General features: G+C 53.3%; 48 non-coding genes across 48 annotated transcripts; 32 read left to right on the top strand and 16 right to left on the bottom strand.

Moving 5' to 3' along the window:
- The first annotated feature begins 4,313 nt into the window (after positions 1–4,313).
- Trnav-cac (transfer RNA valine (anticodon CAC)) lies at positions 4,314–4,386 on the top strand. Its single transcript has one exon. It is a non-coding gene; the product is annotated as a tRNA-Val (tRNA).
- Positions 4,387–4,544: 158 nt separating this feature from the next.
- On the top strand, positions 4,545–4,617 carry Trnav-aac (transfer RNA valine (anticodon AAC)). The gene has a single exon. It is a non-coding gene; the product is annotated as a tRNA-Val (tRNA).
- A 184-nt stretch (positions 4,618–4,801) lies between these two features.
- On the bottom strand, positions 4,802–4,873 carry Trnap-agg (transfer RNA proline (anticodon AGG)). Its single transcript has one exon. It is a non-coding gene; the product is annotated as a tRNA-Pro (tRNA).
- Positions 4,874–5,361: 488 nt separating this feature from the next.
- On the top strand, positions 5,362–5,434 carry Trnav-cac (transfer RNA valine (anticodon CAC)). The gene has a single exon. It is a non-coding gene; the product is annotated as a tRNA-Val (tRNA).
- Positions 5,435–5,592: 158 nt separating this feature from the next.
- Positions 5,593–5,665, top strand: Trnav-aac (transfer RNA valine (anticodon AAC)). The gene has a single exon. It is a non-coding gene; the product is annotated as a tRNA-Val (tRNA).
- A 184-nt stretch (positions 5,666–5,849) lies between these two features.
- Positions 5,850–5,921, bottom strand: Trnap-agg (transfer RNA proline (anticodon AGG)). Its single transcript has one exon. It is a non-coding gene; the product is annotated as a tRNA-Pro (tRNA).
- Positions 5,922–6,409: 488 nt separating this feature from the next.
- On the top strand, positions 6,410–6,482 carry Trnav-cac (transfer RNA valine (anticodon CAC)). The gene has a single exon. It is a non-coding gene; the product is annotated as a tRNA-Val (tRNA).
- Positions 6,483–6,640: 158 nt separating this feature from the next.
- Trnav-aac (transfer RNA valine (anticodon AAC)) lies at positions 6,641–6,713 on the top strand. Its single transcript has one exon. It is a non-coding gene; the product is annotated as a tRNA-Val (tRNA).
- A 184-nt stretch (positions 6,714–6,897) lies between these two features.
- On the bottom strand, positions 6,898–6,969 carry Trnap-agg (transfer RNA proline (anticodon AGG)). Its single transcript has one exon. It is a non-coding gene; the product is annotated as a tRNA-Pro (tRNA).
- A 488-nt stretch (positions 6,970–7,457) lies between these two features.
- On the top strand, positions 7,458–7,530 carry Trnav-cac (transfer RNA valine (anticodon CAC)). Its single transcript has one exon. It is a non-coding gene; the product is annotated as a tRNA-Val (tRNA).
- A 158-nt stretch (positions 7,531–7,688) lies between these two features.
- On the top strand, positions 7,689–7,761 carry Trnav-aac (transfer RNA valine (anticodon AAC)). Its single transcript has one exon. It is a non-coding gene; the product is annotated as a tRNA-Val (tRNA).
- A 184-nt stretch (positions 7,762–7,945) lies between these two features.
- Positions 7,946–8,017, bottom strand: Trnap-agg (transfer RNA proline (anticodon AGG)). The gene has a single exon. It is a non-coding gene; the product is annotated as a tRNA-Pro (tRNA).
- A 488-nt stretch (positions 8,018–8,505) lies between these two features.
- On the top strand, positions 8,506–8,578 carry Trnav-cac (transfer RNA valine (anticodon CAC)). The gene has a single exon. It is a non-coding gene; the product is annotated as a tRNA-Val (tRNA).
- Positions 8,579–8,736: 158 nt separating this feature from the next.
- Positions 8,737–8,809, top strand: Trnav-aac (transfer RNA valine (anticodon AAC)). Its single transcript has one exon. It is a non-coding gene; the product is annotated as a tRNA-Val (tRNA).
- Positions 8,810–8,993: 184 nt separating this feature from the next.
- On the bottom strand, positions 8,994–9,065 carry Trnap-agg (transfer RNA proline (anticodon AGG)). Its single transcript has one exon. It is a non-coding gene; the product is annotated as a tRNA-Pro (tRNA).
- Positions 9,066–9,553: 488 nt separating this feature from the next.
- On the top strand, positions 9,554–9,626 carry Trnav-cac (transfer RNA valine (anticodon CAC)). Its single transcript has one exon. It is a non-coding gene; the product is annotated as a tRNA-Val (tRNA).
- A 158-nt stretch (positions 9,627–9,784) lies between these two features.
- Trnav-aac (transfer RNA valine (anticodon AAC)) lies at positions 9,785–9,857 on the top strand. Its single transcript has one exon. It is a non-coding gene; the product is annotated as a tRNA-Val (tRNA).
- A 184-nt stretch (positions 9,858–10,041) lies between these two features.
- Positions 10,042–10,113, bottom strand: Trnap-agg (transfer RNA proline (anticodon AGG)). Its single transcript has one exon. It is a non-coding gene; the product is annotated as a tRNA-Pro (tRNA).
- A 488-nt stretch (positions 10,114–10,601) lies between these two features.
- On the top strand, positions 10,602–10,674 carry Trnav-cac (transfer RNA valine (anticodon CAC)). Its single transcript has one exon. It is a non-coding gene; the product is annotated as a tRNA-Val (tRNA).
- A 158-nt stretch (positions 10,675–10,832) lies between these two features.
- On the top strand, positions 10,833–10,905 carry Trnav-aac (transfer RNA valine (anticodon AAC)). Its single transcript has one exon. It is a non-coding gene; the product is annotated as a tRNA-Val (tRNA).
- Positions 10,906–11,089: 184 nt separating this feature from the next.
- Trnap-agg (transfer RNA proline (anticodon AGG)) lies at positions 11,090–11,161 on the bottom strand. The gene has a single exon. It is a non-coding gene; the product is annotated as a tRNA-Pro (tRNA).
- Positions 11,162–11,649: 488 nt separating this feature from the next.
- On the top strand, positions 11,650–11,722 carry Trnav-cac (transfer RNA valine (anticodon CAC)). The gene has a single exon. It is a non-coding gene; the product is annotated as a tRNA-Val (tRNA).
- Positions 11,723–11,880: 158 nt separating this feature from the next.
- Positions 11,881–11,953, top strand: Trnav-aac (transfer RNA valine (anticodon AAC)). Its single transcript has one exon. It is a non-coding gene; the product is annotated as a tRNA-Val (tRNA).
- Positions 11,954–12,137: 184 nt separating this feature from the next.
- On the bottom strand, positions 12,138–12,209 carry Trnap-agg (transfer RNA proline (anticodon AGG)). The gene has a single exon. It is a non-coding gene; the product is annotated as a tRNA-Pro (tRNA).
- Positions 12,210–12,697: 488 nt separating this feature from the next.
- Trnav-cac (transfer RNA valine (anticodon CAC)) lies at positions 12,698–12,770 on the top strand. Its single transcript has one exon. It is a non-coding gene; the product is annotated as a tRNA-Val (tRNA).
- Positions 12,771–12,928: 158 nt separating this feature from the next.
- Trnav-aac (transfer RNA valine (anticodon AAC)) lies at positions 12,929–13,001 on the top strand. The gene has a single exon. It is a non-coding gene; the product is annotated as a tRNA-Val (tRNA).
- Positions 13,002–13,185: 184 nt separating this feature from the next.
- Trnap-agg (transfer RNA proline (anticodon AGG)) lies at positions 13,186–13,257 on the bottom strand. The gene has a single exon. It is a non-coding gene; the product is annotated as a tRNA-Pro (tRNA).
- Positions 13,258–13,745: 488 nt separating this feature from the next.
- On the top strand, positions 13,746–13,818 carry Trnav-cac (transfer RNA valine (anticodon CAC)). The gene has a single exon. It is a non-coding gene; the product is annotated as a tRNA-Val (tRNA).
- A 158-nt stretch (positions 13,819–13,976) lies between these two features.
- Trnav-aac (transfer RNA valine (anticodon AAC)) lies at positions 13,977–14,049 on the top strand. Its single transcript has one exon. It is a non-coding gene; the product is annotated as a tRNA-Val (tRNA).
- A 184-nt stretch (positions 14,050–14,233) lies between these two features.
- Positions 14,234–14,305, bottom strand: Trnap-agg (transfer RNA proline (anticodon AGG)). The gene has a single exon. It is a non-coding gene; the product is annotated as a tRNA-Pro (tRNA).
- A 488-nt stretch (positions 14,306–14,793) lies between these two features.
- On the top strand, positions 14,794–14,866 carry Trnav-cac (transfer RNA valine (anticodon CAC)). The gene has a single exon. It is a non-coding gene; the product is annotated as a tRNA-Val (tRNA).
- Positions 14,867–15,024: 158 nt separating this feature from the next.
- On the top strand, positions 15,025–15,097 carry Trnav-aac (transfer RNA valine (anticodon AAC)). Its single transcript has one exon. It is a non-coding gene; the product is annotated as a tRNA-Val (tRNA).
- Positions 15,098–15,281: 184 nt separating this feature from the next.
- Positions 15,282–15,353, bottom strand: Trnap-agg (transfer RNA proline (anticodon AGG)). Its single transcript has one exon. It is a non-coding gene; the product is annotated as a tRNA-Pro (tRNA).
- A 488-nt stretch (positions 15,354–15,841) lies between these two features.
- Trnav-cac (transfer RNA valine (anticodon CAC)) lies at positions 15,842–15,914 on the top strand. Its single transcript has one exon. It is a non-coding gene; the product is annotated as a tRNA-Val (tRNA).
- Positions 15,915–16,072: 158 nt separating this feature from the next.
- Positions 16,073–16,145, top strand: Trnav-aac (transfer RNA valine (anticodon AAC)). The gene has a single exon. It is a non-coding gene; the product is annotated as a tRNA-Val (tRNA).
- A 184-nt stretch (positions 16,146–16,329) lies between these two features.
- Trnap-agg (transfer RNA proline (anticodon AGG)) lies at positions 16,330–16,401 on the bottom strand. Its single transcript has one exon. It is a non-coding gene; the product is annotated as a tRNA-Pro (tRNA).
- A 488-nt stretch (positions 16,402–16,889) lies between these two features.
- Positions 16,890–16,962, top strand: Trnav-cac (transfer RNA valine (anticodon CAC)). The gene has a single exon. It is a non-coding gene; the product is annotated as a tRNA-Val (tRNA).
- A 158-nt stretch (positions 16,963–17,120) lies between these two features.
- Positions 17,121–17,193, top strand: Trnav-aac (transfer RNA valine (anticodon AAC)). The gene has a single exon. It is a non-coding gene; the product is annotated as a tRNA-Val (tRNA).
- A 184-nt stretch (positions 17,194–17,377) lies between these two features.
- Trnap-agg (transfer RNA proline (anticodon AGG)) lies at positions 17,378–17,449 on the bottom strand. The gene has a single exon. It is a non-coding gene; the product is annotated as a tRNA-Pro (tRNA).
- Positions 17,450–17,937: 488 nt separating this feature from the next.
- Trnav-cac (transfer RNA valine (anticodon CAC)) lies at positions 17,938–18,010 on the top strand. The gene has a single exon. It is a non-coding gene; the product is annotated as a tRNA-Val (tRNA).
- Positions 18,011–18,168: 158 nt separating this feature from the next.
- Trnav-aac (transfer RNA valine (anticodon AAC)) lies at positions 18,169–18,241 on the top strand. Its single transcript has one exon. It is a non-coding gene; the product is annotated as a tRNA-Val (tRNA).
- A 184-nt stretch (positions 18,242–18,425) lies between these two features.
- On the bottom strand, positions 18,426–18,497 carry Trnap-agg (transfer RNA proline (anticodon AGG)). The gene has a single exon. It is a non-coding gene; the product is annotated as a tRNA-Pro (tRNA).
- A 488-nt stretch (positions 18,498–18,985) lies between these two features.
- Positions 18,986–19,058, top strand: Trnav-cac (transfer RNA valine (anticodon CAC)). Its single transcript has one exon. It is a non-coding gene; the product is annotated as a tRNA-Val (tRNA).
- A 158-nt stretch (positions 19,059–19,216) lies between these two features.
- Trnav-aac (transfer RNA valine (anticodon AAC)) lies at positions 19,217–19,289 on the top strand. The gene has a single exon. It is a non-coding gene; the product is annotated as a tRNA-Val (tRNA).
- Positions 19,290–19,473: 184 nt separating this feature from the next.
- Trnap-agg (transfer RNA proline (anticodon AGG)) lies at positions 19,474–19,545 on the bottom strand. Its single transcript has one exon. It is a non-coding gene; the product is annotated as a tRNA-Pro (tRNA).
- A 488-nt stretch (positions 19,546–20,033) lies between these two features.
- Positions 20,034–20,106, top strand: Trnav-cac (transfer RNA valine (anticodon CAC)). Its single transcript has one exon. It is a non-coding gene; the product is annotated as a tRNA-Val (tRNA).
- A 158-nt stretch (positions 20,107–20,264) lies between these two features.
- Trnav-aac (transfer RNA valine (anticodon AAC)) lies at positions 20,265–20,337 on the top strand. Its single transcript has one exon. It is a non-coding gene; the product is annotated as a tRNA-Val (tRNA).
- Positions 20,338–20,521: 184 nt separating this feature from the next.
- Trnap-agg (transfer RNA proline (anticodon AGG)) lies at positions 20,522–20,593 on the bottom strand. The gene has a single exon. It is a non-coding gene; the product is annotated as a tRNA-Pro (tRNA).
- Between the last annotated feature and the right edge of the window lie 13 nt (positions 20,594–20,606).

Genomic DNA, 20,606 nt, shown 5'->3' with positions numbered 1-20,606 from the left:
TCGTTTCCAAGCTGCTTATTCTTTCAGCAGCACCGAGTTCTAATCCGCGTCCAATGTGCATTAAGCCTGACTTGTGACGGTTGAGTTTCGCCCCCGATGCAGCTTCATACGTTGCTACAATGTGGAAAGCTTTCTCTAAGTCCTCGTCTTTCGTTACTACAAAACTGACATCATCTGCGTAAGCCTGGCAAATAATCTTCTGACCATGAATGAGCAGCCCTGGAAGGTCTTGCGTCAGGGAGTACAAGAATGGCTCGAGTGCTATGGCAAACAATGCCATCGACATTGGGCAGCCCTGTCGTACTGAACTGGCAATACTGATCGGCCTGCTTAAGCGTCCATTTACATTGATTTGCGACGTACCATTCATCAGGAGGGTTTTAACAGTATCAGTGATCTTCTGAGGAAAATGCATGGCGTCCATGGTGCGTAGGAGATAGGAGTGGTTCACCCTGTCAAAGGCCTTTTCAAAGTCGAGGGACACAAGGGCACTTGGGATGTCACAGGCTTCGGCAATCGCTATGAGATCTCTATATGCAGTTAAAGTGTGGAAAATATTTCTATTCGGTCCAACGCACGTTTGGTAGTCACCGGTAACGCTGGTAATGACTGAATTTAATCGTTGCATAATGACACGTGCGAAAATTTTATAGTCAGTGTTAAGCAATGTTAAAGGCCGGAGATTCTCTACAGTTTTGCCTCCTGGAGTTTTTGGTACTAGCACCACTATCCCTTTACAAAAATCTTTCAAGCTGTCATTTCGAATGTTCATAATGTCATTACAGACCAGAGTCAACTTACTAATTAACTGTCGCCTAAATGTGTGATAAAACTCGGCAGGTAATCCGTCAGGACCAGGCGATTTATTTCTTGGGCTTCTGAGAATGGCGTCTGCCACTTCATCCTCGAGTATGTCGGAGGCGAGTTCTTCCGCCTGTTCCGGACTAAGTCTCCCCCACGTCCTGTCCGTAAGGACTGCCTGCGCTGCCACATCTATTGGTTTTTCAGCTAGTAACGCCGTAAAATGTTTATAAATTTCTTCTTGAATAGCAGTTTGTGTGTCGAAAAGGTGACCGTCTGCAGTTTTTAGCTCAGTCAGTATTTTCCTGTTTCGTCTTTTGTGCTCTTGTATAACGTGGTACATGGATGTTGTCTCCTCCCGCACTGCATTTTGCAGGCGTGTTCTCACTTGATAGCCTTCAGATTGTCGCCGCGTCAGTGTTAGGAGTGTCGCCTTGATTCTTTTGATCTGCATGTGATTGGCCACTACTGTATTATCGTCGGTATAAAGTTCTCGTAGGCACTGAAAATAGAATTCTATTGTGGTCCTCTGCCAGGCGTATTTCTCGCGAGAGTAACACTTCATCGCTTTTATTAGAGCTGGCTTTGCACATTTTAACCACCACGAGAAAGCCGAATTGTACAGTGGAAATTTCCTTTCACAATCTGCCCATGTGTGTTGGAAGACGGTGTGGCACCCTGGATCTGATAAATGGGAAACATTCAGTTTCCACGGGCCTCTCGCTCTATATGTACCCTGTTTTTCCATATTTATGGTACAGATATATGCTACATGGTCAGAGAATATAAGCGGCCATCGCTCCGCTTGCAAAATATGGTTTCGGAAATTGGAAGTTGCATAAATTCTGTCAATGCGGCTGGCAGAATGGCTGGTGACGTGGGTAAAACCGGGCATGTCGCCGTGTTTAAGTTCCCACGTGTCGAGTAGGTTTAATTCTCGAACAATGTCCAGAAGTTCTATGGAAGTGTTAAAATGTGGCGTTTGGTCTTTGGGTTTCAGTACACAGTTGAAATCACCGGCAAATACGACTTGGTCTGTGCGGGTTGTAAAAAGCGGCACTATCTCTTCCTTAAAAAACTCCGATCTCTGGCGTTTTTTTCCCGTTCCAGAAGGCGCATAAACATTTATGAATCGGGTGTTGTGGATTGTCCCCGCAATACCTCTGCTGTTCGGCAGTCTGTCGACATTGGCTACGGCGATGCCTTCTTTGGTCAAAAGTGCAGTTCCGAGTTCACTGCCACGTCCCGGGTTGATTAACGCATTGTAACCTGTGTTACGATCCAGATCAATGTCGGCGACCTCTTGCAACAGCGCAATGTCGACATCAGCTGCATATAAGAAATCCGTAAGATTCCTCAGGTTTGACGTACTGCTGATCTTGTTGATGTTGACCGTGGCAACACGGTATGCCTGTAAGGGTGGCATGAGGGCAGAGGTATGCGTGGCGTTGAGCCGCTCCCTTAGGGATGACGGAGGGGCATCAATTAAAAGAAGTCGGGGTCGGCATCGACCGTCTGAAGAGCAGATTCAGTCTGCCGTTGCTCATGCGATTCCGTTTCCCGCACGTCTGACACTGTTTCTCGGTCTTGTCCCTGTACTCCGGTCATACCGTTGTCGTGAGAGCATTCTTCGACGTCGTCCGCCCAGTTACGCGGGTGGTGAGCGTCACGCGGATCTGCACTGCTATCTGGCAGGTGGCCACCTGTACCTTCTGTAGCTACCGACATCATCTTCGCCTGTGACGGGGAGGGTCCGTTGTCGGAGTCAGCCTCTGAGCCGTCAGTGCGGGACTTTTTGGATGTCTGGGGAGTTGCAGCGGAAACCTGAGACGTCACGTCGGTCATCTTCTGACGCACCTGATTGGCTTTCTCACGCAGGGGTTGCGCTTTTGTGTCAGCACCCTGTTGCGCGATTCTTCGCTTCTTCTGCTTTTTCGGGGAAGGGTACTTGGAGGTTTGAGCAGTGTTCTCCTGAGTGGCACAGTTTTCGGCCATGGGAAGAACTTCCGCCGCTTGCGGCTGTTCGAAGGCGTTACAGACCTGGCTGCCATCCTGCGTCTCCTTACTTCCTTCCGTAACTTCCTGTAAGGAAGCTCCGAGGGTTTCCGGTACATTACTCGTCTCCATTGGTATGTTCTCCTCGGTGTGATCAGTGTATGCATCTAGGGTGAAATCGACGCTGAGTTCTGGAGCGGTGTTTACACGGGCGGCGGCTACGTAAGTGATCGGTAACGTAGAACTGGGGCCAGGCTGCTCACGCTCGCCAGTCGGGATCTGCGCTACGCGCCTCTGAAGACACTGAGCGCGGACGTGTGCTGTAGAGCCACATCCCGAGCATGTCCGTGGTTGCCCGTCATAAATTACTATGGCCCTGTACCCACTAATAATGATGTAAGATGGAATATGCTTCAGCAATTCGAGTTTCACTTGCCGCACACCGTTTAATACTGGGAATATATGTTGCCCTGACCATTTCTCAGCAACGTTGCTTATTACCGAACCATATTCCCGTAGTTTGGCGTTAATCTGCTCGGCAGTTACTTCGAAGGGCAGTTCAAATATTCTGATGGTTCGTAATCCCAAGCCGGCTTGCGTTAGTCGCACCTCGCCAACGTTTCCGTCTGAATGTTTGAACCTAAGAGATCCACCACAAGACGCAACAATTTGTTCACATCGTTCAGGCGTCACCAATTTCAAGTAAACGGTACTACTAACGATCGATAAGTGAATGCCAATTAAATCGTCAAGCGTTAATTTCATAACATCTCGCACAAATAGTTCTACCTCAAAGGATTTTGGTCTGGCAAATTTCGGGTCGAATGTCAACTTAAGAGTGTCTTTCCGTTCTGGTTGAGTCATGATTACATTCGTGTATTCATTACCGAGGGTAGTGTTATCGCTGTAAGCGCGCACTCACCATGCACAGCGACCGCCGCCGGCAGCGACGAAGTAAACACGACCAGCCGCTCCGTACGTCCGCACCGCACGGCTGCCCGCGAGGGAATGCCCCTAGACCAACGAGCCCTGTGACAGCGCGAGCGCCAAATATTCCAGCAAACTGCGTCCCTCGAAGTCGTCCAGGGTGCTCTTTGAGTCTGGTGCGGCTGGCGGGATGGGGGAGGTGCTCTCTGCCGGCAGTGCTGTTCTTCGACAGACTGTGTAGCGACACAATGGGTCATGGGCAGCACCCTTCTCGGAGGTGCCGTGGCCCGCGGTCGGCGGCCTTCCAGGGCTATTGGCATCTTCATGTAAAGCTGCTGCTGGGCTCGCACTGCCTGCTGCTAAGGAGGTGATTGTTTTTGCTAATGTGACTTGCAATAACGACTGCGCGAAACGCCGCTATCTCGTTCGGGATGCTACGACAGACACCCTCTCGAGCACCCCGAAGACTTGTTGAGCCCTCGGCAGCGATGGGTTTCAGGCTGTCAAAAGAACTATGGTGTGTGCATGCGCGGGCGAAAGAAAGGCTGAGGCGCCTTCGAGTGTACAAGGATGGAGTGAGCGTGTCCGTCGTTTCCGTAGTGTAGCGGTTATCACCTCTGCTTCACACGCAGAAGGTCCCCGGTTCGATCCCGGGCGGGAACAGCATTTTCCTGCCTATGTCGCATACTACTCCAGTGAGCCACGTCATGTGTGGATCTGCTGCATGTACCTTCTTCATGCAAGTGCCGCATTTATTGAATTTTTAAGTTACGATGGCAACCTTGTTACAAGTTCTCTGTGAAGCAAGCCTGAAAGCAGTAGTTTCCGTGGTGTAGCGGTTATCACGTCTGCCTAACACGCAGAAGGTCCCCGGTTCGATCCCGGGCGGAAACACTTTTTCATCACTTTAAACCGACAAGCATTTGCTACGATCTGTACCGAAACCTTGGTAATCACCTTCATACGTCGGACCAGAGGGTCAGTTCCTTAGAGCAAATATGAAATTAGCTTTACATTGACGGGCAGCTTTTTGCGCTGACTCAGCCACCGACGTGCGACCAGTTTGCACAAAACGCTAGGGCTCGTCCGGGATTTGAACCCGGGACCTCCTGCACCCTAAGCAGGAATCATACCCCTAGACCAACGAGCCCTGTGACAGCGCGAGCGCCAAATATTCCAGCAAACTGCGTCCCTCGAAGTCGTCCAGGGTGCTCTTTGAGTCTGGTGCGGCTGGCGGGATGGGGGAGGTGCTCTCTGCCGGCAGTGCTGTTCTTCGACAGACTGTGTAGCGACACAATGGGTCATGGGCAGCACCGTTCTCGGAGGTGCCGTGGCCCGCGGTCGGCGGCCTTCCAGGGCTATTGGCATCTTCATGTAAAGCTGCTGCTGGGCTCGCACTGCCTGCTGCTAAGGAGGTGATTGTTTTTGCTAATGTGACTTGCAATAACGACTGCGCGAAACGCCGCTATCTCGTTCGGGATGCTACGACAGACACCCTCTCGAGCACCCCGAAGACTTGTTGAGCCCTCGGCAGCGATGGGTTTCAGGCTGTCAAAAGAACTATGGTGTGTGCATGCGCGGGCGAAAGAAAGGCTGAGGCGCCTTCGAGTGTACAAGGATGGAGTGAGCGTGTCCGTCGTTTCCGTAGTGTAGCGGTTATCACATCTGCTTCACACGCAGAAGGTCCCCGGTTCGATCCCGGGCGGGAACAGCATTTTCCTGCCTATGTCGCATACTACTCCAGTGAGCCACGTCATGTGTGGATCTGCTGCATGTACCTTCTTCATGCAAGTGCCGCATTTATTGAATTTTTAAGTTACGATGGCAACCTTGTTACAAGTTCTCTGTGAAGCAAGCCTGAAAGCAGTAGTTTCCGTGGTGTAGCGGTTATCACGTCTGCCTAACACGCAGAAGGTCCCCGGTTCGATCCCGGGCGGAAACACTTTTTCATCACTTTAAACCGACAAGCATTTGCTACGATCTGTACCGAAACCTTGGTAATCACCTTCATACGTCGGACCAGAGGGTCAGTTCCTTAGAGCAAATATGAAATTAGCTTTACATTGACGGGCAGCTTTTTGCGCTGACTCAGCCACCGACGTGCGACCAGTTTGCACAAAACGCTAGGGCTCGTCCGGGATTTGAACCCGGGACCTCCTGCACCCTAAGCAGGAATCATACCCCTAGACCAACGAGCCCTGTGACAGCGCGAGCGCCAAATATTCCAGCAAACTGCGTCCCTCGAAGTCGTCCAGGGTGCTCTTTGAGTCTGGTGCGGCTGGCGGGATGGGGGAGGTGCTCTCTGCCGGCAGTGCTGTTCTTCGACAGACTGTGTAGCGACACAATGGGTCATGGGCAGCACCCTTCTCGGAGGTGCCGTGGCCCGCGGTCGGCGGCCTTCCAGGGCTATTGGCATCTTCATGTAAAGCTGCTGCTGGGCTCGCACTGCCTGCTGCTAAGGAGGTGATTGTTTTTGCTAATGTGACTTGCAATAACGACTGCGCGAAACGCCGCTATCTCGTTCGGGATGCTACGACAGACACCCTCTCGAGCACCCCGAAGACTTGTTGAGCCCTCGGCAGCGATGGGTTTCAGGCTGTCAAAAGAACTATGGTGTGTGCATGCGCGGGCGAAAGAAAGGCTGAGGCGCCTTCGAGTGTACAAGGATGGAGTGAGCGTGTCCGTCGTTTCCGTAGTGTAGCGGTTATCACATCTGCTCCACACGCAGAAGGTCCCCGGTTCGATCCCGGGCGGGAACAGCATTTTCCTGCCTATGTCGCATACTACTCCAGTGAGCCACGTCATGTGTGGATCTGCTGCATGTACCTTCTTCATGCAAGTGCCGCATTTATTGAATTTTTAAGTTACGATGGCAACCTTGTTACAAGTTCTCTGTGAAGCAAGCCTGAAAGTAGTAGTTTCCGTGGTGTAGCGGTTATCACGTCTGCCTAACACGCAGAAGGTCCCCGGTTCGATCCCGGGCGGAAACACTTTTTCATCACTTTAAACCGACAAGCATTTGCTACGATCTGTACCGAAACCTTGGTAATCACCTTCATACGTCGGACCAGAGGGTCAGTTCCTTAGAGCAAATATGAAATTAGCTTTACATTGACGGGCAGCTTTTTGCGCTGACTCAGCCACCGACGTGCGACCAGTTTGCACAAAACGCTAGGGCTCGTCCGGGATTTGAACCCGGGACCTCCTGCACCCTAAGCAGGAATCATACCCCTAGACCAACGAGCCCTGTGACAGCGCGAGCGCCAAATATTCCAGCAAACTGCGTCCCTCGAAGTCGTCCAGGGTGCTCTTTGAGTCTGGTGCGGCTGGCGGGATGGGGGAGGTGCTCTCTGCCGGCAGTGCTGTTCTTCGACAGACTGTGTAGCGACACAATGGGTCATGGGCAGCACCCTTCTCGGAGGTGCCGTGGCCCGCGGTCGGCGGCCTTCCAGGGCTATTGGCATCTTCATGTAAAGCTGCTGCTGGGCTCGCACTGCCTGCTGCTAAGGAGGTGATTGTTTTTGCTAATGTGACTTGCAATAACGACTGCGCGAAACGCCGCTATCTCGTTCGGGATGCTACGACAGACACCCTCTCGAGCACCCCGAAGACTTGTTGAGCCCTCGGCAGCGATGGGTTTCAGGCTGTCAAAAGAACTATGGTGTGTGCATGCGCGGGCGAAAGAAAGGCTGAGGCGCCTTCGAGTGTACAAGGATGGAGTGAGCGTGTCCGTCGGTTCCGTAGTGTAGCGGTTATCACATCTGCTTCACACGCAGAAGGTCCCCGGTTCGATCCCGGGCGGGAACAGCATTTTCCTGCCTATGTCGCATACTACTCCAGTGAGCCACGTCATGTGTGGATCTGCTGCATGTACCTTCTTCATGCAAGTGCCGCATTTATTGAATTTTTAAGTTACGATGGCAACCTTGTTACAAGTTCTCTGTGAAGCAAGCCTGAAAGCAGTAGTTTCCGTGGTGTAGCGGTTATCACGTCTGCCTAACACGCAGAAGGTCCCCGGTTCGATCCCGGGCGGAAACACTTTTTCATCACTTTAAACCGACAAGCATTTGCTACGATCTGTACCGAAACCTTGGTAATCACCTTCATACGTCGGACCAGAGGGTCAGTTCCTTAGAGCAAATATGAAATTAGCTTTACATTGACGGGCAGCTTTTTGCGCTGACTCAGCCACCGACGTGCGACCAGTTTGCACAAAACGCTAGGGCTCGTCCGGGATTTGAACCCGGGACCTCCTGCACCCTAAGCAGGAATCATACCCCTAGACCAACGAGCCCTGTGACAGCGCGAGCGCCAAATATTCCAGCAAACTGCGTTCCTCGAAGTCGTCCAGGGTGCTCTTTGAGTCTGGTGCGGCTGGCGGGATGGGGGAGGTGCTCTCTGCCGGCAGTGCTGTTCTTCGACAGACTGTGTAGCGACACAATGGGTCATGGGCAGCACCCTTCTCGGAGGTGCCGTGGCCCGCGGTCGGCGGCCTTCCAGGGCTATTGGCATCTTCATGTAAAGCTGCTGCTGGGCTCGCACTGCCTGCTGCTAAGGAGGTGATTGTTTTTGCTAATGTGACTTGCAATAACGACTGCGCGAAACGCCGCTATCTCGTTCGGGATGCTACGACAGACACCCTCTCGAGCACCCCGAAGACTTGTTGAGCCCTCGGCAGCGATGGGTTTCAGGCTGTCAAAAGAACTATGGTGTGTGCATGCGCGGGCGAAAGAAAGGCTGAGGCGCCTTCGAGTGTACAAGGATGGAGTGAGCGTGTCCGTCGTTTCCGTAGTGTAGCGGTTATCACATCTGCTTCACACGCAGAAGGTCCCCGGTTCGATCCCGGGCGGGAACAGCATTTTCCTGCCTATGTCGCATACTACTCCAGTGAGCCACGTCATGTGTGGATCTGCTGCATGTACCTTCTTCATGCAAGTGCCGCATTTATTGAATTTTTAAGTTACGATGGCAACCTTGTTACAAGTTCTCTGTGAAGCAAGCCTGAAAGCAGTAGTTTCCGTGGTGTAGCGGTTATCACGTCTGCCTAACACGCAGAAGGTCCCCGGTTCGATCCCGGGCGGAAACACTTTTTCATCACTTTAAACCGACAAGCATTTGCTACGATCTGTACCGAAACCTTGGTAATCACCTTCATACGTCGGACCAGAGGGTCAGTTCCTTAGAGCAAATATGAAATTAGCTTTACATTGACGGGCAGCTTTTTGCGCTGACTCAGCCACCGACGTGCGACCAGTTTGCACAAAACGCTAGGGCTCGTCCGGGATTTGAACCCGGGACCTCCTGCACCCTAAGCAGGAATCATACCCCTAGACCAACGAGCCCTGTGACAGCGCGAGCGCCAAATATTCCAGCAAACTGCGTCCCTCGAAGTCGTCCAGGGTGCTCTTTGAGTCTGGTGCGGCTGGCGGGATGGGGGAGGTGCTCTCTGCCGGCAGTGCTGTTCTTCGACAGACTGTGTAGCGACACAATGGGTCATGGGCAGCACCCTTCTCGGAGGTGCCGTGGCCCGCGGTCGGCGGCCTTCCAGGGCTATTGGCATCTTCATGTAAAGCTGCTGCTGGGCTCGCACTGCCTGCTGCTAAGGAGGTGATTGTTTTTGCTAATGTGACTTGCAATAACGACTGCGCGAAACGCCGCTATCTCGTTCGGGATGCTACGACAGACACCCTCTCGAGCACCCCGAAGACTTGTTGAGCCCTCGGCAGCGATGGGTTTCAGGCTGTCAAAAGAACTATGGTGTGTGCATGCGCGGGCGAAAGAAAGGCTGAGGCGCCTTCGAGTGTACAAGGATGGAGTGAGCGTGTCCGTCGTTTCCGTAGTGTAGCGGTTATCACATCTGCTCCACACGCAGAAGGTCCCCGGTTCGATCCCGGGCGGGAACAGCATTTTCCTGCCTATGTCGCATACTACTCCAGTGAGCCACGTCATGTGTGGATCTGCTGCATGTACCTTCTTCATGCAAGTGCCGCATTTATTGAATTTTTAAGTTACGATGGCAACCTTGTTACAAGTTCTCTGTGAAGCAAGCCTGAAAGCAGTAGTTTCCGTGGTGTAGCGGTTATCACGTCTGCCTAACACGCAGAAGGTCCCCGGTTCGATCCCGGGCGGAAACACTTTTTCATCACTTTAAACCGACAAGCATTTGCTACGATCTGTACCGAAACCTTGGTAATCACCTTCATACGTCGGACCAGAGGGTCAGTTCCTTAGAGCAAATATGAAATTAGCTTTACATTGACGGGCAGCTTTTTGCGCTGACTCAGCCACCGACGTGCGACCAGTTTGCACAAAACGCTAGGGCTCGTCCGGGATTTGAACCCGGGACCTCCTGCACCCTAAGCAGGAATCATACCCCTAGACCAACGAGCCCTGTGACAGCGCGAGCGCCAAATATTCCAGCAAACTGCGTCCCTCGAAGTCGTCCAGGGTGCTCTTTGAGTCTGGTGCGGCTGGCGGGATGGGGGAGGTGCTCTCTGCCGGCAGTGCTGTTCTTCGACAGACTGTGTAGCGACACAATGGGTCATGGGCAGCACCCTTCTCGGAGGTGCCGTGGCCCGCGGTCGGCGGCCTTCCAGGGCTATTGGCATCTTCATGTAAAGCTGCTGCTGGGCTCGCACTGCCTGCTGCTAAGGAGGTGATTGTTTTTGCTAATGTGACTTGCAATAACGACTGCGCGAAACGCCGCTATCTCGTTCGGGATGCTACGACAGACACCCTCTCGAGCACCCCGAAGACTTGTTGAGCCCTCGGCAGCGATGGGTTTCAGGCTGTCAAAAGAACTATGGTGTGTGCATGCGCGGGCGAAAGAAAGGCTGAGGCTCCTTCGAGTGTACAAGGATGGAGTGAGCGTGTCCGTCGTTTCCGTAGTGTAGCGGTTATCACATCTGCTCCACACGCAGAAGGTCCCCGGTTCGATCCCGGGCGGGAACAGCATTTTCCTGCCTATGTCGCATACTACTCCAGTGAGCCACGTCATGTGTGGATCTGCTGCATGTACCTTCTTCATGCAAGTGCCGCATTTATTGAATTTTTAAGTTACGATGGCAACCTTGTTACAAGTTCTCTGTGAAGCAAGCCTGAAAGCAGTAGTTTCCGTGGTGTAGCGGTTATCACGTCTGCCTAACACGCAGAAGGTCCCCGGTTCGATCCCGGGCGGAAACACTTTTTCATCACTTTAAACCGACAAGCATTTGCTACGATCTGTACCGAAACCTTGGTAATCACCTTCATACGTCGGACCAGAGGGTCAGTTCCTTAGAGCAAATATGAAATTAGCTTTACATTGACGGGCAGCTTTTTGCGCTGACTCAGCCACCGACGTGCGACCAGTTTGCACAAAACGCTAGGGCTCGTCCGGGATTTGAACCCGGGACCTCCTGCACCCTAAGCAGGAATCATACCCCTAGACCAACGAGCCCTGTGACAGCGCGAGCGCCAAATATTCCAGCAAACTGCGTCCCTCGAAGTCGTCCAGGGTGCTCTTTGAGTCTGGTGCGGCTGGCGGGATGGGGGAGGTGCTCTCTGCCGGCAGTGCTGTTCTTCGACAGACTGTGTAGCGACACAATGGGTCATGGGCAGCACCCTTCTCGGAGGTGCCGTGGCCCGCGGTCGGCGGCCTTCCAGGGCTATTGGCATCTTCATGTAAAGCTGCTGCTGGGCTCGCACTGCCTGCTGCTAAGGAGGTGATTGTTTTTGCTAATGTGACTTGCAATAACGACTGCGCGAAACGCCGCTATCTCGTTCGGGATGCTACGACAGACACCCTCTCGAGCACCCCGAAGACTTGTTGAGCCCTCGGCAGCGATGGGTTTCAGGCTGTCAAAAGAACTATGGTGTGTGCATGCGCGGGCGAAAGAAAGGCTGAGGCGCCTTCGAGTGTACAAGGATGGAGTGAGCGTGTCCGTCGTTTCCGTAGTGTAGCGGTTATCACATCTGCTTCACACGCAGAAGGTCCCCGGTTCGATCCCGGGCGGGAACAGCATTTTCCTGCCTATGTCGCATACTACTCCAGTGAGCCACGTCATGTGTGGATCTGCTGCATGTACCTTCTTCATGCAAGTGCCGCATTTATTGAATTTTTAAGTTACGATGGCAACCTTGTTACAAGTTCTCTGTGAAGCAAGCCTGAAAGCAGTAGTTTCCGTGGTGTAGCGGTTATCACGTCTGCCTAACACGCAGAAGGTCCCCGGTTCGATCCCGGGCGGAAACACTTTTTCATCACTTTAAACCGACAAGCATTTGCTACGATCTGTACCGAAACCTTGGTAATCACCTTCATACGTCGGACCAGAGGGTCAGTTCCTTAGAGCAAATATGAAATTAGCTTTACATTGACGGGCAGCTTTTTGCGCTGACTCAGCCACCGACGTGCGACCAGTTTGCACAAAACGCTAGGGCTCGTCCGGGATTTGAACCCGGGATCTCCTGCACCCTAAGCAGGAATCATACCCCTAGACCAACGAGCCCTGTGACAGCGCGAGCGCCAAATATTCCAGCAAACTGCGTCCCTCGAAGTCGTCCAGGGTGCTCTTTGAGTCTGGTGCGGCTGGCGGGATGGGGGAGGTGCTCTCTGCCGGCAGTGCTGTTCTTCGACAGACTGTGTAGCGACACAATGGGTCATGGGCAGCACCCTTCTCGGAGGTGCCGTGGCCCGCGGTCGGCGGCCTTCCAGGGCTATTGGCATCTTCATGTAAAGCTGCTGCTGGGCTCGCACTGCCTGCTGCTAAGGAGGTGATTGTTTTTGCTAATGTGACTTGCAATAACGACTGCGCGAAACGCCGCTATCTCGTTCGGGATGCTACGACAGACACCCTCTCGAGCACCCCGAAGACTTGTTGAGCCCTCGGCAGCGATGGGTTTCAGGCTGTCAAAAGAACTATGGTGTGTGCATGCGCGGGCGAAAGAAAGGCTGAGGCGCCTTCGAGTGTACAAGGATGGAGTGAGCGTGTCCGTCGTTTCCGTAGTGTAGCGGTTATCACATCTGCTTCACACGCAGAAGGTCCCCGGTTCGATCCCGGGCGGGAACAGCATTTTCCTGCCTATGTCGCATACTACTCCAGTGAGCCACGTCATGTGTGGATCTGCTGCATGTACCTTCTTCATGCAAGTGCCGCATTTATTGAATTTTTAAGTTACGATGGCAACCTTGTTACAAGTTCTCTGTGAAGCAAGCCTGAAAGCAGTAGTTTCCGTGGTGTAGCGGTTATCACGTCTGCCTAACACGCAGAAGGTCCCCGGTTCGATCCCGGGCGGAAACACTTTTTCATCACTTTAAACCGACAAGCATTTGCTACGATCTGTACCGAAACCTTGGTAATCACCTTCATACGTCGGACCAGAGGGTCAGTTCCTTAGAGCAAATATGAAATTAGCTTTACATTGACGGGCAGCTTTTTGCGCTGACTCAGCCACCGACGTGCGACCAGTTTGCACAAAACGCTAGGGCTCGTCCGGGATTTGAACCCGGGACCTCCTGCACCCTAAGCAGGAATCATACCCCTAGACCAACGAGCCCTGTGACAGCGCGAGCGCCAAATATTCCAGCAAACTGCGTCCCTCGAAGTCGTCCAGGGTGCTCTTTGAGTCTGGTGCGGCTGGCGGGATGGGGGAGGTGCTCTCTGCCGGCAGTGCTGTTCTTCGACAGACTGTGTAGCGACACAATGGGTCATGGGCAGCACCCTTCTCGGAGGTGCCGTGGCCCGCGGTCGGCGGCCTTCCAGGGCTATTGGCATCTTCATGTAAAGCTGCTGCTGGGCTCGCACTGCCTGCTGCTAAGGAGGTGATTGTTTTTGCTAATGTGACTTGCAATAACGACTGCGCGAAACGCCGCTATCTCGTTCGGGATGCTACGACAGACACCCTCTCGAGCACCCCGAAGACTTGTTGAGCCCTCGGCAGCGATGGGTTTCAGGCTGTCAAAAGAACTATGGTGTGTGCATGCGCGGGCGAAAGAAAGGCTGAGGCGCCTTCGAGTGTACAAGGATGGAGTGAGCGTGTCCGTCGTTTCCGTAGTGTAGCGGTTATCACATCTGCTCCACACGCAGAAGGTCCCCGGTTCGATCCCGGGCGGGAACAGCATTTTCCTGCCTATGTCGCATACTACTCCAGTGAGCCACGTCATGTGTGGATCTGCTGCATGTACCTTCTTCATGCAAGTGCCGCATTTATTGAATTTTTAAGTTACGATGGCAACCTTGTTACAAGTTCTCTGTGAAGCAAGCCTGAAAGCAGTAGTTTCCGTGGTGTAGCGGTTATCACGTCTGCCTAACACGCAGAAGGTCCCCGGTTCGATCCCGGGCGGAAACACTTTTTCATCACTTTAAACCGACAAGCATTTGCTACGATCTGTACCGAAACCTTGGTAATCACCTTCATACGTCGGACCAGAGGGTCAGTTCCTTAGAGCAAATATGAAATTAGCTTTACATTGACGGGCAGCTTTTTGCGCTGACTCAGCCACCGACGTGCGACCAGTTTGCACAAAACGCTAGGGCTCGTCCGGGATTTGAACCCGGGACCTCCTGCACCCTAAGCAGGAATCATACCCCTAGACCAACGAGCCCTGTGACAGCGCGAGCGCCAAATATTCCAGCAAACTGCGTCCCTCGAAGTCGTCCAGGGTGCTCTTTGAGTCTGGTGCGGCTGGCGGGATGGGGGAGGTGCTCTCTGCCGGCAGTGCTGTTCTTCGACAGACTGTGTAGCGACACAATGGGTCATGGGCAGCACCCTTCTCGGAGGTGCCGTGGCCCGCGGTCGGCGGCCTTCCAGGGCTATTGGCATCTTCATGTAAAGCTGCTGCTGGGCTCGCACTGCCTGCTGCTAAGGAGGTGATTGTTTTTGCTAATGTGACTTGCAATAACGACTGCGCGAAACGCCGCTATCTCGTTCGGGATGCTACGACAGACACCCTCTCGAGCACCCCGAAGACTTGTTGAGCCCTCGGCAGCGATGGGTTTCAGGCTGTCAAAAGAACTATGGTGTGTGCATGCGCGGGCGAAAGAAAGGCTGAGGCGCCTTCGAGTGTACAAGGATGGAGTGAGCGTGTCCGTCGTTTCCGTAGTGTAGCGGTTATCACATCTGCTCCACACGCAGAAGGTCCCCGGTTCGATCCCGGGCGGGAACAGCATTTTCCTGCCTATGTCGCATACTACTCCAGTGAGCCACGTCATGTGTGGATCTGCTGCATGTACCTTCTTCATGCAAGTGCCGCATTTATTGAATTTTTAAGTTACGATGGCAACCTTGTTACAAGTTCTCTGTGAAGCAAGCCTGAAAGCAGTAGTTTCCGTGGTGTAGCGGTTATCACGTCTGCCTAACACGCAGAAGGTCCCCGGTTCGATCCCGGGCGGAAACACTTTTTCATCACTTTAAACCGACAAGCATTTGCTACGATCTGTACCGAAACCTTGGTAATCACCTTCATACGTCGGACCAGAGGGTCAGTTCCTTAGAGCAAATATGAAATTAGCTTTACATTGACGGGCAGCTTTTTGCGCTGACTCAGCCACCGACGTGCGACCAGTTTGCACAAAACGCTAGGGCTCGTCCGGGATTTGAACCCGGGACCTCCTGCACCCTAAGCAGGAATCATACCCCTAGACCAACGAGCCCTGTGACAGCGCGAGCGCCAAATATTCCAGCAAACTGCGTCCCTCGAAGTCGTCCAGGGTGCTCTTTGAGTCTGGTGCGGCTGGCGGGATGGGGGAGGTGCTCTCTGCCGGCAGTGCTGTTCTTCGACAGACTGTGTAGCGACACAATGGGTCATGGGCAGCACCCTTCTCGGAGGTGCCGTGGCCCGCGGTCGGCGGCCTTCCAGGGCTATTGGCATCTTCATGTAAAGCTGCTGCTGGGCTCGCACTGCCTGCTGCTAAGGAGGTGATTGTTTTTGCTAATGTGACTTGCAATAACGACTGCGCGAAACGCCGCTATCTCGTTCGGGATGCTACGACAGACACCCTCTCGAGCACCCCGAAGACTTGTTGAGCCCTCGGCAGCGATGGGTTTCAGGCTGTCAAAAGAACTATGGTGTGTGCATGCGCGGGCGAAAGAAAGGCTGAGGCTCCTTCGAGTGTACAAGGATGGAGTGAGCGTGTCCGTCGTTTCCGTAGTGTAGCGGTTATCACATCTGCTCCACACGCAGAAGGTCCCCGGTTCGATCCCGGGCGGGAACAGCATTTTCCTGCCTATGTCGCATACTACTCCAGTGAGCCACGTCATGTGTGGATCTGCTGCATGTACCTTCTTCATGCAAGTGCCGCATTTATTGAATTTTTAAGTTACGATGGCAACCTTGTTACAAGTTCTCTGTGAAGCAAGCCTGAAAGCAGTAGTTTCCGTGGTGTAGCGGTTATCACGTCTGCCTAACACGCAGAAGGTCCCCGGTTCGATCCCGGGCGGAAACACTTTTTCATCACTTTAAACCGACAAGCATTTGCTACGATCTGTACCGAAACCTTGGTAATCACCTTCATACGTCGGACCAGAGGGTCAGTTCCTTAGAGCAAATATGAAATTAGCTTTACATTGACGGGCAGCTTTTTGCGCTGACTCAGCCACCGACGTGCGACCAGTTTGCACAAAACGCTAGGGCTCGTCCGGGATTTGAACCCGGGACCTCCTGCACCCTAAGCAGGAATCATACCCCTAGACCAACGAGCCCTGTGACAGCGCGAGCGCCAAATATTCCAGCAAACTGCGTCCCTCGAAGTCGTCCAGGGTGCTCTTTGAGTCTGGTGCGGCTGGCGGGATGGGGGAGGTGCTCTCTGCCGGCAGTGCTGTTCTTCGACAGACTGTGTAGCGACACAATGGGTCATGGGCAGCACCCTTCTCGGAGGTGCCGTGGCCCGCGGTCGGCGGCCTTCCAGGGCTATTGGCATCTTCATGTAAAGCTGCTGCTGGGCTCGCACTGCCTGCTGCTAAGGAGGTGATTGTTTTTGCTAATGTGACTTGCAATAACGACTGCGCGAAACGCCGCTATCTCGTTCGGGATGCTACGACAGACACCCTCTCGAGCACCCCGAAGACTTGTTGAGCCCTCGGCAGCGATGGGTTTCAGGCTGTCAAAAGAACTATGGTGTGTGCATGCGCGGGCGAAAGAAAGGCTGAGGCGCCTTCGAGTGTACAAGGATGGAGTGAGCGTGTCCGTCGTTTCCGTAGTGTAGCGGTTATCACATCTGCTTCACACGCAGAAGGTCCCCGGTTCGATCCCGGGCGGGAACAGCATTTTCCTGCCTATGTCGCATACTACTCCAGTGAGCCACGTCATGTGTGGATCTGCTGCATGTACCTTCTTCATGCAAGTGCCGCATTTATTGAATTTTTAAGTTACGATGGCAACCTTGTTACAAGTTCTCTGTGAAGCAAGCCTGAAAGCAGTAGTTTCCGTGGTGTAGCGGTTATCACGTCTGCCTAACACGCAGAAGGTCCCCGGTTCGATCCCGGGCGGAAACACTTTTTCATCACTTTAAACCGACAAGCATTTGCTACGATCTGTACCGAAACCTTGGTAATCACCTTCATACGTCGGACCAGAGGGTCAGTTCCTTAGAGCAAATATGAAATTAGCTTTACATTGACGGGCAGCTTTTTGCGCTGACTCAGCCACCGACGTGCGACCAGTTTGCACAAAACGCTAGGGCTCGTCCGGGATTTGAACCCGGGATCTCCTGCACCCTAAGCAGGAATCATACCCCTAGACCAACGAGCCCTGTGACAGCGCGAGCGCCAAATATTCCAGCAAACTGCGTCCCTCGAAGTCGTCCAGGGTGCTCTTTGAGTCTGGTGCGGCTGGCGGGATGGGGGAGGTGCTCTCTGCCGGCAGTGCTGTTCTTCGACAGACTGTGTAGCGACACAATGGGTCATGGGCAGCACCCTTCTCGGAGGTGCCGTGGCCCGCGGTCGGCGGCCTTCCAGGGCTATTGGCATCTTCATGTAAAGCTGCTGCTGGGCTCGCACTGCCTGCTGCTAAGGAGGTGATTGTTTTTGCTAATGTGACTTGCAATAACGACTGCGCGAAACGCCGCTATCTCGTTCGGGATGCTACGACAGACACCCTCTCGAGCACCCCGAAGACTTGTTGAGCCCTCGGCAGCGATGGGTTTCAGGCTGTCAAAAGAACTATGGTGTGTGCATGCGCGGGCGAAAGAAAGGCTGAGGCGCCTTCGAGTGTACAAGGATGGAGTGAGCGTGTCCGTCGTTTCCGTAGTGTAGCGGTTATCACATCTGCTTCACACGCAGAAGGTCCCCGGTTCGATCCCGGGCGGGAACAGCATTTTCCTGCCTATGTCGCATACTACTCCAGTGAGCCACGTCATGTGTGGATCTGCTGCATGTACCTTCTTCATGCAAGTGCCGCATTTATTGAATTTTTAAGTTACGATGGCAACCTTGTTACAAGTTCTCTGTGAAGCAAGCCTGAAAGCAGTAGTTTCCGTGGTGTAGCGGTTATCACGTCTGCCTAACACGCAGAAGGTCCCCGGTTCGATCCCGGGCGGAAACACTTTTTCATCACTTTAAACCGACAAGCATTTGCTACGATCTGTACCGAAACCTTGGTAATCACCTTCATACGTCGGACCAGAGGGTCAGTTCCTTAGAGCAAATATGAAATTAGCTTTACATTGACGGGCAGCTTTTTGCGCTGACTCAGCCACCGACGTGCGACCAGTTTGCACAAAACGCTAGGGCTCGTCCGGGATTTGAACCCGGGACCTCCTGCACCCTAAGCAGGAATCATACCCCTAGACCAACGAGCCCTGTGACAGCGCGAGCGCCAAATATTCCAGCAAACTGCGTCCCTCGAAGTCGTCCAGGGTGCTCTTTGAGTCTGGTGCGGCTGGCGGGATGGGGGAGGTGCTCTCTGCCGGCAGTGCTGTTCTTCGACAGACTGTGTAGCGACACAATGGGTCATGGGCAGCACCCTTCTCGGAGGTGCCGTGGCCCGCGGTCGGCGGCCTTCCAGGGCTATTGGCATCTTCATGTAAAGCTGCTGCTGGGCTCGCACTGCCTGCTGCTAAGGAGGTGATTGTTTTTGCTAATGTGACTTGCAATAACGACTGCGCGAAACGCCGCTATCTCGTTCGGGATGCTACGACAGACACCCTCTCGAGCACCCCGAAGACTTGTTGAGCCCTCGGCAGCGATGGGTTTCAGGCTGTCAAAAGAACTATGGTGTGTGCATGCGCGGGCGAAAGAAAGGCTGAGGCGCCTTCGAGTGTACAAGGATGGAGTGAGCGTGTCCGTCGTTTCCGTAGTGTAGCGGTTATCACATCTGCTCCACACGCAGAAGGTCCCCGGTTCGATCCCGGGCGGGAACAGCATTTTCCTGCCTATGTCGCATACTACTCCAGTGAGCCACGTCATGTGTGGATCTGCTGCATGTACCTTCTTCATGCAAGTGCCGCATTTATTGAATTTTTAAGTTACGATGGCAACCTTGTTACAAGTTCTCTGTGAAGCAAGCCTGAAAGCAGTAGTTTCCGTGGTGTAGCGGTTATCACGTCTGCCTAACACGCAGAAGGTCCCCGGTTCGATCCCGGGCGGAAACACTTTTTCATCACTTTAAACCGACAAGCATTTGCTACGATCTGTACCGAAACCTTGGTAATCACCTTCATACGTCGGACCAGAGGGTCAGTTCCTTAGAGCAAATATGAAATTAGCTTTACATTGACGGGCAGCTTTTTGCGCTGACTCAGCCACCGACGTGCGACCAGTTTGCACAAAACGCTAGGGCTCGTCCGGGATTTGAACCCGGGACCTCCTGCACCCTAAGCAGGAATCATACCCCTAGACCAACGAGCCCTGTGACAGCGCGAGCGCCAAATATTCCAGCAAACTGCGTCCCTCGAAGTCGTCCAGGGTGCTCTTTGAGTCTGGTGCGGCTGGCGGGATGGGGGAGGTGCTCTCTGCCGGCAGTGCTGTTCTTCGACAGACTGTGTAGCGACACAATGGGTCATGGGCAGCACCCTTCTCGGAGGTGCCGTGGCCCGCGGTCGGCGGCCTTCCAGGGCTATTGGCATCTTCATGTAAAGCTGCTGCTGGGCTCGCACTGCCTGCTGCTAAGGAGGTGATTGTTTTTGCTAATGTGACTTGCAATAACGACTGCGCGAAACGCCGCTATCTCGTTCGGGATGCTACGACAGACACCCTCTCGAGCACCCCGAAGACTTGTTGAGCCCTCGGCAGCGATGGGTTTCAGGCTGTCAAAAGAACTATGGTGTGTGCATGCGCGGGCGAAAGAAAGGCTGAGGCGCCTTCGAGTGTACAAGGATGGAGTGAGCGTGTCCGTCGTTTCCGTAGTGTAGCGGTTATCACATCTGCTCCACACGCAGAAGGTCCCCGGTTCGATCCCGGGCGGGAACAGCATTTTCCTGCCTATGTCGCATACTACTCCAGTGAGCCACGTCATGTGTGGATCTGCTGCATGTACCTTCTTCATGCAAGTGCCGCATTTATTGAATTTTTAAGTTACGATGGCAACCTTGTTACAAGTTCTCTGTGAAGCAAGCCTGAAAGCAGTAGTTTCCGTGGTGTAGCGGTTATCACGTCTGCCTAACACGCAGAAGGTCCCCGGTTCGATCCCGGGCGGAAACACTTTTTCATCACTTTAAACCGACAAGCATTTGCTACGATCTGTACCGAAACCTTGGTAATCACCTTCATACGTCGGACCAGAGGGTCAGTTCCTTAGAGCAAATATGAAATTAGCTTTACATTGACGGGCAGCTTTTTGCGCTGACTCAGCCACCGACGTGCGACCAGTTTGCACAAAACGCTAGGGCTCGTCCGGGATTTGAACCCGGGACCTCCTGCACCCTAAGCAGGAATCATACCCCTAGACCAACGAGCCCTGTGACAGCGCG

This window comes from Schistocerca nitens, chromosome 2, assembly GCF_023898315.1.
Source record: "Schistocerca nitens isolate TAMUIC-IGC-003100 chromosome 2, iqSchNite1.1, whole genome shotgun sequence".
NCBI classification, from domain to species: Eukaryota; Metazoa; Arthropoda; class Insecta; order Orthoptera; family Acrididae; genus Schistocerca; species Schistocerca nitens.
This window is presented reverse-complemented; position numbering and strand designations above follow the sequence as displayed.